Source organism: Ambystoma mexicanum, chromosome 9 (assembly GCF_040938575.1).
Source record: "Ambystoma mexicanum isolate Mex_15411 chromosome 9, UKY_AmexF1_1, whole genome shotgun sequence".
Classification (NCBI taxonomy): Eukaryota; Metazoa; Chordata; class Amphibia; order Caudata; family Ambystomatidae; genus Ambystoma; species Ambystoma mexicanum.
Genome location: NC_090931.1, coordinates 346,163,286 through 346,179,646, shown reverse-complemented (window position 1 = coordinate 346,179,646; position 16,361 = coordinate 346,163,286).

The window sequence follows — 16,361 nt, the reverse complement described above, 5'->3', positions numbered from 1 at the left end:
GGCCATTGCATAGCTAGGTGATGTGTGAGTGTGTATGAAAAAAAAAACAGCAACATGGGCACGGTGCATCGCCAGCACGCATGTGATGATGACACACAAACATGTCTATGCAGTGTCCCTCCACAGTGACACATTCCACCAATCACAACATGGGGAGTGAACATAATGCAATTGCATTGCATGATTGCTACTGTCTCCAATCCTACTTGAAGGCATGATATGCATGATACTTATCTAGGCCACCCTGAACTCATACCACACCCTATGTACCCCACAGGCACATGACGATCACCACAGGTCGACGATGATGGTGAGGATGCCATTACATCACAGCGCCCGAGGCAGCGCTCCTCGACCAGCACCACCACCCCACAAAAGGCCGGGCCGGAAGTAACCTGACTCCGGACCCATCCCATATCACCACAGCACAGCCCAACCAGATGGCTGCAGCACCCACATGGCCACAGGGGGTCAGCACCTCCTTCACCCCAACCTATCATGCAGACACTGGATGTAGAGGGAGCCACCAGTGGGTCAGAGCCCAATGAGGCACAGACAGCTACAGCTGCACCTCAGCCAGAACTGTTGAGCTCACCCAGACGCAGTGACACAGAAGGAATGGCCACACCTCAGGGGAGCCCAGAGCCAGTAGCACAGGAAGCACACACCCCATGTGTGCATGTGCGTTGTGTCTGCACACCAGAGCCTGATGTCGATACTCCATCATATGGTACCCCAGAGGATAGGTACTCAGACTGCAGCAGCCCCATCCAAGCTGCCAACATGTCCCCATGCAGCCCCCTTTCCAGGCAACGCACAGCTGGCAGCCTGGACCCCATCACACCCAAGGTACTTTTGATCACGGGAGCTGCCGTGATGGCACGACTGGACGTAATTGACGCCAAACAGGTGAAAATAGAGTCCATGGCCAAAGTGCACAGCTGCACATCAAGGCCATCAGCAGAGCCATACAGGATGCCACTAAGTACATGGCCCGAGACAACGCACAGACCCGGAAAGTGGTGGAGGGATGCACCGCGGCCCTTGAAGGTTTTGGGCAAAGGGTACGGGAGTTGTGCGAGGGACTCTCTGCACATGCAGAGCAGACAAGTGAATCCAACAACCTTCTCTGCCTGCAGCTGCAGGTCACCAGAGCCATCCCATCGACCTCTACCATGCCCACAGAAGGGTCCCAGGAGCCTTCACCTAGGCGCCGGTCAATGCGCCACCTGAGAGCCCACTCGTCAGAGGGTCCCGTACTTGGAAAGCGCCCGCGACCCTCATAGATGAACATGGCACAGATTTCGTGGGCCCTGAGAACATGCACCTACCTGCACTGTTTTGGGGAGTTCACTGGGGGGAGGGGGTATTGTGTGCTGGGGAGTTCATTGGAGGAGGGGGGATTGTGTGCTGGGGAGTTCACTGGTGGAGGGGGTATTGTGTGCTGGGGAGTTCACTGGGGGAGGGGTATTGTGTGCTGGGGAGTCCACTGGGGGAAGGGGGTATTGTGTACTGGGGAGTTCACTGGGGGGAGGGGGGTTGTCAAACATTTAATAAATCATGTTCCAAAATCATAAAAAGCATGGACATTCATGATTGTGATCATGTGTTCTTTAATGTACAAGTGATATTTGTTACATGTACCCATCAACTGTATCTGAGTCAATTCTCAATCAAGCCCTGTCTGGCCAACCTCCCCTCCCCTACCTTATCCCTGTGTACACGTGCACCAGCTCCGGGCACATCATCATTTTGACTTCCATCCCCAGGTGGCTGCACATCGGCATCGGGGGGCAGTGGCACATTCCTGCAACAGCAAATGTTGTGCCGCATGGCACATGTTAGGACGAGTTTGCAGATATTTAAAGGTGCATATGTCAATGCCCCTCTCGTACAGTATAGGCACCAGTAGCATCCCTTCAGCAGTCCAAATGCACTCTCAATGCATATATGTATTCGTCCATACGCAATGTTGTAAACCGCTCAGCTAGAGTATGTGGATGACGCACAGGGGTCATGAAACCTGTGTACTGGGAACATTATGAATCACCTGCAGGGGAGGGAATGCAGGTATGAGGACAAGGTTGTTTAAATGGGTGCACAAGGCTCAGTAATCAGTGTCATTGGCAGCAGAATCAAGTTTGTGTTGAAGAGGTCCTGCTATCTCATTGCTATGTTGCCATGCGCATTGCATCTTGCAGGACATGCATGTCTGAGATCGATATGCACCTGTGTTTCGATGTATTTGTGAGTCTTCATGTGTATCACAATCATCTGGTACATGTGCACTACTTGTCATATGGGCACTTTCATTGTGGCGTGTGGTGTGCAAGGGGAAGCATTGGATCAATCGACTACTTACTGTTAGCATCACACCCGTGTCTAGATGTATCAGGTATGTCCCTTGTTGCTGGATGAGGGGACCCTTGCATCTGCATGTGAATGCGACATTTGTTTGGCCATGTGTCATTGGCATTCCCTTTGGGTGGTGTTGCGTTTGCCGATTTACACTATAATGTACACTTCTCCTGGCATGTGATTGGCCAATCAGGACTCATTGTTTCAAGGATGTACATTGTTGTGGATCAAGCAACTGGTGTGTTGTGTTGTTGTGCATGTGCCTACTTTCGGGCACCAATGCCATGACTGTCGGGTGGCCAGGGTGGGATGTCTATGGTGTGTCAGGGTGTAGAGTAATACTGCAACACAAACAGGATGCATTGTGGTAGTTGGCCTTCCATATCTGACTGTGCTCACACGTGTCTTTGCCATACAGACTGGCTGTGTTCTGATTTGTTCCATGTGTTCAAGGGTTCTCGTCCAAGGGAAATGCATGTGAAAGTTGCTGTGCCTGTGCTGCCTATGTCTTCTGCTGGCATGCATGGATTTCACTGTGTGTCTCCACCCCCATCAAATGTCATTTGACATGCATTTCGGACTTCATTTGTACTCACCCAGCATCCATGTGTGGAGTGCTCGGTGCCTTTTCATGTACGATGGCAGGGTACTATTACACTGGTTCATGGAGTTGTCGGTGTATCCTGGATAGCGGGCACAGCTGTGGCTGAGGGTTAGGTCAGGTCTGCATGTCATACGCACATTCATGGAATGGTAATGCCTATGTTTTCTTTACACCGCATCATGTGACATGGGTGCACCTAGTGGTACATGTGTGCAGTCCACGGCTGCTATGACGTTCATGTCTTGTCCAATGGCATGGCACTGGCCCTTCAGCTGGTTCACCTGTGCATATGTGGCTGCCAATGCATTGTGCTCATTGACATGGGGCAGAAGTGCATCCAGCACCTGTCCCAGCATGGCACTGAGGGTGGACTAGGCCATGGCATGCATCATGTCAACGGTGTGTTGGTAGCTGCCAGTCCCAAGGTATTGTGGCACATACACAAGCTACACGAGCGGGGAAACTGCAGTGCTGATAGCCATATGGCTGCCTATGTCTGCCTGGATTGTGTCCAGCAACTGTGTGATGATTGCCATGTCCAGCCTATACTTGGTCCCCAACTGCCCATCAGTCAGGGCCCAGGGTGTTGGCCTGACCATGGGGATGGCTGTCCACCTGGCTGGCGTTACTCTTCTCCTCCTTCTTCTCATCCCCACCACCCCCTGTGCTCCCAGGGCCCTGACCTGGCTGGCTTGCCTCTGTAGCTCCAGGCGCAGCAGGTACATGGCCGCGTCAAGACTCCTGGCTCCAAATGGCAGCATGGTGTTTGGAATTGTGTGTCATGCATGGGTGGGTCCTTTGTAGGCCTCTGATTTGCATTGGTTTCACCTGGGCACTTTTTGCTGTCTCCTGTGGTCTTTTTCCTCCAGCATTTTGCTAGGGGTATTTTCGGCGGATTTTCCGAAGGTTTTCTGGTGCTAATAGCGCCTACGCCGGACTCGTGATAGCTCTGTAATTGCGCAATTGGGTGCCGGCGCTTTTACTGCTGGCGCTATTACAGTCGGCTGTATTTGCGCCAGCTGTCATAGCGCTGGTGATATTTGTATTCGTGATCCGGCGGACCCTTATATGTAGTGGTAATAGCGTTACTGCCAGATATAAGGGTTACCGCCCAACTCGTGATGAGGCCCAAAGTGTCCTATTACATTGTCCATTGGTACCAACAGGCATACTGCCATTACCCCTGAAACACAAGGAGAATTGTGTACGTTTATGTACTTTAGTGGGTCACTTATGCTGCTTTATCCACAGCAGTTGTTTGGCATATCTTTCACACATAGCATAACATGTCTCATGAATATACAACACAGTTTCCTCCGGATACCTCACCTTTCCTCCTGCTTTGCATCCCATCACTGCTTTAACCCACTTATCGTTGTGAAAAACAATGCCTTCCATCTGTAATTGAGTTCTTATTTTACACTGCAACCGATCCTGTCCGTTTTCTTCAGAACAGTCATTGTCATCTGCTTTTACCACAGTTGCTTGAACCCTGTGTCCCTGAAAAAACCCACACACTCTATGTAGAGCAAGGTGTGCTAAGCATTGTGCTATTAGAGGTGTCATCTCTTGTGGTAGAAAAAGTTTGAGTGTGCCAGTTGCATGAGGTATTAAAGAACAAATATAACAGCAGTCATTTGACTTCCCTCTTTTGACCTCCCTCATGTGGTTTAACCATAAATTGTCTGTCTTGGGGTGCTGCACATCTATGCTAGTCCTTAGAAAGCCCTCTGGACCCATCATGTCCCTTGTAATCCTAGTCATTGATACACTACTATTTTCTTGCATTAATGTAAGGTGAATATCATTACTAAACCTACCCCATAATGACCAATATACAATTGCAACCATAAAGAAAGAGAAAGATAGAGAAAAGAACAGGAAAACAACACAAGGCATTATCCGTCTTCACTGTCTGATGTCCTTGAAATCTGCAAAGAAGTGTTATTATCCTTCCCCCAAAGGGCCATACTGAGCTAAAAAAGTTCAAATAATGTTTGGGAGCACTAAGTTTTGTGGTCATCTGTACTCTTCCTGCAGCTGGATAAGAAGTGTGAGTCTGATGGCCTTCCAGGTGTCACTCAAATGGATCCAGATTTTTCTGCTGACAATCTTTACTGCTGCCGGTGTGGCATAGATGGCAGTAAACTGTCCCTCGAAGCATGGTTGATTACATTTTGTGCTGATGTTCCTGATGAAAATTTGATCCCCGGGATAGAGCTGCTGTAGTTGTTCAGATGCCGTGTCCTGTTGTGTTGTTGATACTTCAGTGTTCTTCGGAGTTCGCTCCTTTGAATGGGGTGCCACATGGTGGAAGATAAGACTGAAAGATTTGGTTAAGGCCCTGAGGTATCCATCACACTCATCTCCTAAAATCTGCACTGAGCAATGGATGTTGTAGGCTTTGAGTACAGTTTTGGGTGGGGTATGAAGCCTCCTACCTGTTATTATTTCATGAGGAATTAAATTATCTTTCCCTGACTGATTTCTGAGAGTGAACAATGCAATTGGAAAACAGTACAGCCAACTTTTTGGTAATGAATGGCATCATTTTGCCAAATGTTGCTTCAACAGAACATTGAGGTGTTCTACAAACCTGTTGGCTTGTGGGTAGTAAACATAGCACAATTTTTGCTTTATGCCTAATAGGGAGGTAATTTCTTTAACGAGTTCTATGAAAAAGTGTGTCCCATTGTCAGATTTAATAAAGTCACTTATTCCTCAACGGGAAATACCTTGCGCATTGAAAAATGCAGCTGCTGCTTTGGCATCAGAGTGAACACATGGACCAGCTTCAAGCCAATGAGAGAATGGACACACCTCAACAATTAAATAATGAAAGTTACTGTAACTTTTAACCATGTCGATGTATTCAATATAGTGCTGTTGGAAGCATCTTGACGTTGTGGCATGTACTAAACAAATGGTATGTAGTTCAGTTTGGCATGAAATTATCAATGTTTTCCTGGAGACTGGTATTGAACCACTCCTCCTGCCGATCAGCTGCAATGTACTGCGTGGACCTGTGTGCGTGTGGTAATGTAATTGCTTAAGTGCAACCATGAGCCATCCTGGGGCATCACTGCTTTCCCTGTAATGTTTTTTTCTGCAGATTAAATCTGTGTAGGATAGGGAACACCCTCTTTTGATCCATAAATACTTCTCTTGCTGTGGGGTTCATCCCTGTAATTCAATAATGTGAGTGATAGGAATCGTATTGGAAGGCGCTGGCAGCTGTACCTTTTGAAAGGCTATTTCAGGGGATATTGTGGGAGCTGGTACTTTTAGGCATGCAGATTCTTTTGTGGCTTTCTCTACTCCATAGCTGCCATAAGCAATTGGGTCGCTATTCCTTGTATGGGTTGTTCACTTCACTATTGCCACTACTGATGCAATAGCTAATGCATCTATTAATTTAGATAATAATTCTACATACTGCACTGGGTGCCATTAGATTTTTACAATTCCCTTCTTGCACCATTTTGACAAACCTGCATGCACTGTGAGTGTGACATTTGCAGAGTCTCTGTAAGTCATCACATGACTCCCCTTTGACATTTCAAATGCTTCTATTAGGGCTAAGGGTTCTGCCACCTTTGCAGAATAATGTGATGGCAATCACTTTTGTAACATTACTTCACATTCTCCATCTACAAGGTTCACTACTGCTGCACCAGTGTGCCTTGTGCCCGTGTTCTGATCAATTATTGATGTCACATCAAAAAAGAGCAGTTTCCCTCCTTCTTAAGTGCAACCACTCTGAAATTGGTCCCCTCACCTGTAGTCCCTTTGTATGTTACACAACCATGTACTAAAACAGCTAGCTGTGCGGACTCCACAACAAATGATGCAGGATTCTCTGTGTGACATCTGTCAATGTGAATGGAGTGGTTCAATAGGATTACCTTATATCCTGAAGCTGTCTATGTGGTAAGAATGGACTTTGATTGCTCTAAGAGGGTGAAAACTGTGTATTCCACATTTCATCTGACTTGGCAGCCCATTGTGATTGCTGAGGACTTCTATATTACGAAAGTGGCTGCTGCTTATCCTTGCTCCCTTGGAAAATGATCCTTCAGTGCTGGGTCCAAAGGTCCACTGTAATAAGCCAATGGTAATGTTTTATCAATGAGCATGGTGTGTGGTATTTCTCTATGCTCTATTGTTATCTGACAAGGTACGCATATTGGGCTTGTTTTCCGATCACAAAGAGGCCTGCAGAATCAATCCATCTGAGATGGAGCGTTTCCACCTCGGTGGGGGAAAGTAATAGACTGATCCTAATAAGGCCCTTCCTGAGATAAAGAGACTTTTTGAATACTCTTTTAATAGTGGGACTAGATGACAAACCCAGAGATCTCTGAACCAGTGGGCTATTAATTAGTATTTTGTGAATTGGATTACCAAACTTGATACATGGAGTTTGAAGCTACATATTGTGTACTTGGACACAAGCACTAATAAAGTCCTATTGGAAGGTAACATCTTCATTAAAATTGGAACCTTCTTTTAACTCTGGATTGCATGGTGGTGATAAACAAATGTTCTTGAATATAAAGATTCCCCTGAAGAAAGTTCATGCATCCAAAGCTAAGAAGAACTGAAACATGTTGGGACATGTGTTTTGAAAATGACACTTTTAGAGTGTATAGTGTGCTAAAGTCATTCATGTTTGTGAAATCCTTAAATGTTTTTAATTGTTTGTAATTGAGTTGAATAGGTGCATGATATACCCACCATGTGGATGAAATCTTGGGTCCTGTTTGTTAGATTTTTTTAGGAGCATTTTTTCATATTGGAGAATGTATTAAAGTTGTTAAACTTGTGCAAATGAATTGCGTACCAAGTCCATTTTTTCAGGAATAATGGTGATAGGATGTCATACAGCACCAAATCAATATAGATGAGAAAGTTGTGGGATTAAATTACATGAATTTAAATTACATGAACCTTCTCTTTTGTATATACATATTTATGGTCTGTCTCTGACCGTGGAGTGAGGTGATGCAAAAGGGGTTGTCAAGTCTTCATGTAGACCAACGCATATTTTAAACACCATCTCCTCTGTGTCATCGAACATGCGATTCATCAGACACCTCTCTCTGTGGCTGGGTTGAGTGTATGCAAAGAACTGTGAGCCATTCCCACCTTCCTTCTCTATGCCAGACAATATGACCTGATCTGCCCTTGTAATTACTACTTATGCCTATCTTTCCCTAGCGTAACAATGATTTTCCTGCCTAACAAACTATGGCTAAAGGAAAATGACCTAGTGTCTAAAAATAAATATCTGTCTCTCACACTGATACACACAACAAAAGCATACAGGAATCACTTGGCCATTTAAACTTCACAAAATAACATGTAAATTCAAACACAAAAGTTATACACATGAATTCTTGTAACCAGGGATGGATCTCCTTTCCCTGGATTGGTTCAGGATGTTTTCAACCAACAGTCAAGTTAATAAAAGTTCCTTTCGATAGCCAATTTCCACTCCAAGTAGAATAAACAATTCCAATATGTCTTTCGCCTGACAAAGTGACCAGTTCAGTTCCAAAAGGGTTCTTCACTCTTGAGACAATTGTTAAAGCTTTCTGTTTGGTATTCGGTAGTGGGTATTGGATTTGCTATAACTGCATGGAGCCTGGGCATGCATGGGACATGGGGCATATGGGGTAACTGGTGGCTGGATTTGAGACGGTGGATAGTAGGTGAGCCAAAACACTGGACTGCTAGGTTTGTTATAAGAAGAAATGCTTCTGCATTCTCGCTCAAAATGTCCATCTTTCCACAAGACCAATACTGTCCTCCAAACCTGGGTCCCACTCCTCCCCATCTGATCCCTCTAACCCTTTGGTAATTTCCCCTTCCCCTCTGGAAGATTCCTGTTTCCCATCTGCCACCTCCTGGCCCTTCCGTGCATCCCTGCTGGGTATTCTGTACTTGCTGCCCTTCTGTTGTGTTAGTAATCACTGCCCATTCCATGCTGCATTTAGCCAGTATGTTCTGGACCAATTTAGCCTGTGCCTTCTGCCTTTGCTCCACTTTCTCTTTCTCCCTTTCATAACATGTGATAAAAGACTGCTATATTCTTGTCTCATCCTTCTCCTGTTTCTAATCAACACATCTCTTGAATCTGGTGGATGTAAAGTGCAGGGTCTTCATCTGCTCTCACTGTGCTAGCCATGATGGAATTTAATCAGGATATGTCTCCCTCAATTCTTTCCATACGTGTGCTTGACAGTTATTAAAGTGCACCATCACAGGTGTCACGTCTCACCTGCACCCCTGAGTACCCTGCATTTTCCATATCCCATTAGCCTCTTCCCCTAATAGTGCGGTAAACAAATGCTTCATGTCCCCTAAAGCTAACGGGATCCCTAGTGTCTGCTCTTCTAAAGCATTGATCCAAGTCCCTGCTCCCGCTGTGAGGGAGGGCAGTGTATTCATTAGATTGTTCCGATCCAAGTGAGGCCAGGGCACATAATGTGCTCTCCCTACTTACTTCTGTAATTATGGGAACTGCGTTCCCCTTTTCATATTCAGCAATGTCTTCCTTCATTTCTTACCCTTTAATAGGGTAATTCGGCTGAGCCGCGGTCTTAGCCTAGTGCCCCATGTGATGATTTCCCCCTGTTCTTCATCTGTCTCCCAAACCTCCTCTTCACCTGCTGCTTCTCCTTCACTGTATATCGTGTCTTAGGGCCTCATTATGAGTGTGCCGGTCTAGTAACAACAGTGCTGGTAAGCCTACCAGTGCAGTTGTAACTGGACCGGCACACTACAAGTCTGTGGGTGGGTGCCGTCCCGCCCATAGATTTTCATGGAAGCACCGGCACCGTTAATAACGGTGCCGGTGCTTCCATCATCCCCATTCCCATTCAGTCGAATGGGACACAAATGGGAATGGGGAATAACAATTTTACAGCGTCTGACTTCCAGGAACACCAGGGTCGTAATCTCCGGGTGTTTCCGTGAAGCCAGACACCGGAAAAATTCACGAGTCTGGCAGCAGCCTGCTGGTTTTACTGCCACGGCTACCACCGGACTCGTAATGAGGCCCATAGTCTATGCTATTGTGGTGTTCATCCCTCTGCTTTAGAGACACTCGAGATCCCCCTGAATTGAGAGATTCCTCGCTTGAGTCAACCTTGATATCTTCGATAACCTTACTATCAATTTTGAAAAGGATCAGACCTGCCCTTCACTCGTCCATGCCTCCTGCTGCACATTTCCCCTACTCTTGGGCCTGTGCTGCTTTCGCCAGCTCCTCCTCTGCTCTATTTAGCACTGCTTCTAATTCTCTGTGAGCCTTATTTTCTATTTCCATAATCAATGAATCTCAATGGATCTCGTGTTTTTATGATTTTTGTTGTTCATCTTTTCGGCTCATGTAGCAGGATTTGTAGGAAAGGACCCTTGAGGGGGAGTGGCGGGGTGGTGGCCTGTAGATGGGTCTGATGGTTCCCTATGTCATCAAACATTTGCCATAATTTAAGTATGCTCTGTCTGGTTTTCAACTTTTTCCCTGTATAAATTGACAACAAATGAGTATACATATGTTTGAATATAGCTTTATCATGAGTGCCCTCCTTGTGGCAAGGTGTAAACATGTTGCCTTCCGTACCCTGAACCACTCACTGTAGTACTTCAGTAATTTTTCCTTATACAGCGGGAGCGTTTTACACGTATTCTTCAATGGAGTACCCCCATTCTTTCTCCAATCCAACTTTGTTTAAAACAATACGTCTCACGGAAGCTTTACCGGCAGCGCTGTATCTCAATAATCTGTTAACAAACTGGTTCACCCTCACACCCCAAAAAATCAAACCCCCACCCCCTTAACACACATCTACTAATACACCACTACCAAAAAAGCTGTCCACACAACGGGCTACCACTGCCAACACCAAACACTTCTCAATCGACAACTGCTTGACAAAAAACAATAATAAAATACATCTATTTACACAATGGTGCAGACCTTTCCTCTGCCTCCTCTCGAGGTGAGGGTACTCAACCTTCCCCACACCCCTTTCACTCCAGGATGGAAGGATACCATGTCATTTCCATTCAGTGCTGTCACTTCAAATACAGTGCTGTATTTCAGCTTTCACAGAGGAGCTTCTCCACATCAATCTTTCACTTTTCTTTCTATTTATGATGTGATCTTTCCCCACAGCAGGAGAGCTTCACCTCGCTACTTAATCAAAATGTATACATTATTTCACAACGTTGTCTTCCCTTATCTTCGAGGGGCTTTATTTATTCATACGCTCCACAATGACAAAACACAAATAATTTCCCCACCCTGTTTTTCCTGCAAGAGTGCAATCATGTTCTCTGTTTTCTCTGAGGTCCTCTGATGCTGAGTCCTGCCAATTTTCTGCACAGCTGGGTGCACAGCCCCACACCAGGGATCAGGCAAGCCTTCAGAGAAACATGACACCTGCAAACCACCTCATGGTGTCCACATGGGCTGGTCACTGCAGGTAGGCACGGACACCCAGAGTGTACAGCAGGGTAGCCCCCAGCCTCTCAGGGGTCATGAAAATCAATGTCTTTCCCACTTAATGCTTGCACTATTTGGCATTTCAGTCATACACTCTACAACTAACCAAAGCTCTCCCAACACCAAGATCAACACATTCTATCTCTGCAAAGAAGGTGCAAACTAACTCAATGCGTGTTTTTTCACCATCAACATCTGGCGACCCCATTCCCATCACCTGCAGGGTGCCACAGGGATCATGTGTCTCACCTACCATGTATAACATATTCACTAAGCCTCTTTTCGATGATCTAGATGGTCTCGATACCACCTACACTAACTATGCAGATGATAGCCAGATCCTCATACCGTTGACGGAGATTACGACAAGGATGTGGCTTTAGTGGGTGCGATTTACCTCATCATCCACGTATGGATGTCTACACATGGTCTATGCCTGAATGATGACAAAACTGAGCTCATCATCCTTGGCACCAGCCCCAATCTCAATAAACTTGGCCACAAATACACTAGCTTCAACATCGACGGCAACACCATCAAAGTTGCCAAAGAAGTTAAAACATTAGGTGTCTACCTAGACGCCACCCTCTCCTTCACAAAAACAGGTCAACTCTATGGCTTCCGCCACTGCTTACACTTGTAAGCTAATTAGAGCTGCCAAGCTCTTCCTCTCCACTTACAGCTGTACCACTTTGGCCAGGGCACTAATCCTATCAAAATTGGATTACTGTAATGCCCTTTATCTGGGGGCTAACAAGTATATCATCAGCAAAATACTGATTCAACCAAACATTGCCCTTAGAGCGGCGCTAGGTATTAGAAAAAAATAGCACATCTCAGAGACATGAACATCGAACAATTGGCTCACCACTAACAATAAAATAATGTTAAAAATGGCTTCACTCACACACAAGTGCCTAAACAATGCCGCCCCTTGCTATCTTATAGAAAGATTTAAGAGACAATCGTCCAACCATCCAACCAGGTCAGCCAACTCCAATCTCCTGACGGTACCTAGGTTTAAACTCTCCAGAACTGGAGGGTGCAGCTTTCCAGTTAAAGCCACCCAACTGTGGAACTCCCTACCTCCAGCCTTAAGGGAAGACCAAACATACCCTCATTTTAGACACAATGGGCCTCATTACACGGATGGCGGTGGACCAAGGTGCTATTAGCACCTTGGTCCATGCCGGTAAAATACCGGCTCCGCCTTGGTGGAAAGGGGAATTACTGCCCTATTCCAAGGTTGGCGGGGCGGTAATTCCCCTTTCCCCCATTGCCCTTCCCCATTCCCATTTTTGCCCCATAGGGCTCTATGGGAATGGGGAAGGCGCTAATTACGGTGCCGCAAATTGCGTGTAATGAGGCCCAATATCATTAACTGGATTAAAGAAAATGACCTCTAAAACACAGGGTGGATCCATTCGGCTCCACCGACTATCCTACACTGTATATAATGTTGCTCCTCCGCCTCTCTTATAACTGCCTATGTATAATGTCTAAAATGTTGCTGTATAAAATTCCTATAAGGTTCTTGACCTCCTGACTGCTCTTTACTTGCTGATTCCTATCCTTACTGTATATACCTATTTACTTTATCCTCTCTGTATATGCCTACACAGCACTGTAACTAAACTCTAAACATGTCTACACCCACCGACCTTTATCCTCATTGTTTATTTTTGTACAGCACTGTAAACAAGCTGAAAATATTCTTGTCGCTTTCTGCGCCCTGATACCCCCAGGTCTGGCACGCAATCTTAATAATAAAAACAAACAAACAAAACAATGCTGCTGGCTAAGAAAACCATGAAGTAACATGGGCTTAAACTCTACACACAAGCGCCAGAACCTTTTGCTGCGGAGAATGCTCTGTAAAAATGTGTCAAAACTAAATTCACTATATAAATGTATCAAAGCTAAGTGTAATTCAGATGTGGACCGAAATGCTAAACAAATGTCAACAAACCCGGACACTAAAAGGACCAGCTCTCCCTTCTAATAGAATTTAGGCAGCCTGTTCCTATTTTCATCCTTTGGACATTGCACTTGCATACCAACACATGACCATTAGACGTTTGTTATATAGCTTCCTAGAATTTCATTGATCTTCTTTAAAAGAATGAAGAGAAGGAATGGCACGATTTTAATTGAGGAATATCTGGTCATTTGCATACTGGAAACATGAACATTGTAAACTTTGTTGAACGCTGGATTTCAGAATACTTACATTCATGCCACCATGAGCAAATAGGCCAGACTTGCAGGTGGATTCTTATTTACACAGGTGTTAATTTAGTGTATAAAGTATATCTGTTCTTGATACTAATGTTCTTGATTTATTGTGTTTTACATTTTCTTTCGTGGGTGTATTGAAATTGGTGTCCAAATTTTAATTAAGATCCCAAGGAAAATTGAACAGCAACCCCCTTAGGTCATACAGCAGCTACTGATAAAGTTCAGGTTTACCCAGTCTGACTACTGTTATGGTGGTGGAAGACCTAAATTCTCAGTTTGAGGACCCGGTGAATACACAAGGCATCAAAGAACGGTGAAGATTTGGTGTGGAATATTCTGGTTCTTTCCTCAATTGTACTCACCCACCCAGAGTCTGTGAATTTATCCATAAGGATTTTTGAATTAGGACTATGATCAGGCAGCAGCCATATGGGTGGAGATCAACCGGCTAACCATTCATTTAAGAAAGGTGTGATATTTTCACATTCACGTGAAGTGTTGTGTGTCACTTTGAAAGTGATCATGACCCTGTGATACTGAAAATGTGGTCTCCACAAAGAGTAGTTAGATATTCTACTGAAATCCACATCGATTTAAGATAATACAACTACATATGTAGAATTAGATGGCCTAAGCCGGTCATTGAATACAAATTGCCATTTATTTTATCATAAGCGTGTGTCAGTTTAAAGTCATAGAGCATTTATTTTAGAAATGATTCACTAGTGGAGAAGAATTATCAGGCTTTGTGTGGCACAATTGCTCTTTTTGTTTCAAATGGTAGAACTGTTTAGAGAACCAAACCCACAAACTGGAATACATCGTTTGGTCATGTCTATATGCTGGCAAATGAATCATTTAACACAGAGCTGAATGGCCACAATACCTTGCCTGTGGAGGATTTTGCAAAATTGAAAGCTGAATATAGATCTTTGGTGAAGAATAAGTAAAAAGTGGTCCAGCACTAGGCATGTTCTTCCCACATGTTAGCTATCAAAGGAAAAGACCAGCACCGCTTGAGGAATATAGTCACAATGGGTCAAGCAACTAATGTGTCTTCAGACATCGAATCAGCAATTCCAGCAACGTTTTGATTAATGTATTTTCAGAGGATGTATACAGAAGGCTATTCTAGTTCTGCAATTATTCAAGTTGTGCCTGAAGATGATCCTAATAGTGTAATATCTGCTCTTAGGTTTCTGGAGTAGGACGGTGTCCTGCTTTGATTTATCCGATTGCGGGTAAGGCCCCCGGCAACTATAGAATTCTGGTAGATGTTTTTTTTCATTTGAACTGCGTATCTGGATCCCTTTCTTGATATCTTATTTGAATCTGATTTATTCCATGTGCCCCTTTCCCAGAAGTTGGACCTGTGTGTAAATTGTGCAATTCTTTTCAAAAATGGGATAGACACAAGCCAGAAAGTTAGTGTTCAGTTCGCTAATCAATAGTTTGGCCAAGATGAATAAGAAGGTGCATCTTTCACAATTAGAAGAGCAGGTCAATGAACATAATCTGATAACAGCTCTTCAAGGAGTTTTTAGGAAAAATAATGTAATCAAGAAACAGCTTATTGTGCCCTGAACCATACATTCATGGTGCAAAAGAAAATGCCACTCTCGTCAGTGTTTCGTGAGTTTAGAACTGTGTTTGGTAAGACAGATACAATTATATTATGGAAGATTTTAGAAGAAAACACTATTACTCCTCATTACTCACCAAACACTTGTACACAAGTGACACAGCTAGGGTTAGGTTTGAGCAATGGGGGTCAAGGCACTGATTATTTACAGATTGACATTGGTGTGAGAAAAGGGTGTGTTCTTGTGCCCCTGCAGAGTTTGACATATATCAACAAGTTGGCAGAGATGATCAAGATCTGAAGTGCAGTACCCCCCAAGTCTGTGATACTAAAATAGGACTGGTGTTCTATGCAGATGATGTGGTTTTGGTGTAAAAGTCCCTTGGCTAAATTAAGAAGCAACTATCTTTAACACATAGCATGAGTGGTCTGTTTTTTAGGAAAGTGCTCACTCGTGTCTCTCCAATCATACTGTAGTCCAATGTGCCTTAACAGAGAAGAACATCCATGCGCTTGGCAGTCTGTCCCTGTCCACAAGACAGCCCAGCACCAAGATAGTAAGCAAATCCTTTGATCAAAACTATCAGCAACAACCCAAGGCCATGTTCCTGCATTAAAGAATGGTATACCGCCAATGTTTCCGACTGGAGTTTTTTCAATGGAATCTGTATTTAAAAAATGCCATTGAAAAACGTTGAAATATAGGGGGGGGGCAGTAAGGGGATAAAAGTGTTAGGGAGGAGTTTGGGGGTAGGTACAAAATATAGGGAAGCGGGGGGTTGTGGGGAGATCCCCCAAAAATAGCACAAACTCCTGTCGGCCAAATGACATAGCACCTAAAGAACATATCCAAGTAAAACTGTGTCTATCCACAATGTGTTTCAAAGCGCTTCAAGGCAAGGGAAGGAACATGGGAAAATACAATGACATTCTTATAGGCCATGAATAGTCAGGATGTGAAATTAACTATCGTACTTGGCCTGACGACATTTCAGATAGAGCAAGAGCTAAGACATAGATAAGGAAGGGTGGGGGAGAGTGGGAAGGAAATGGGCCTGACAACA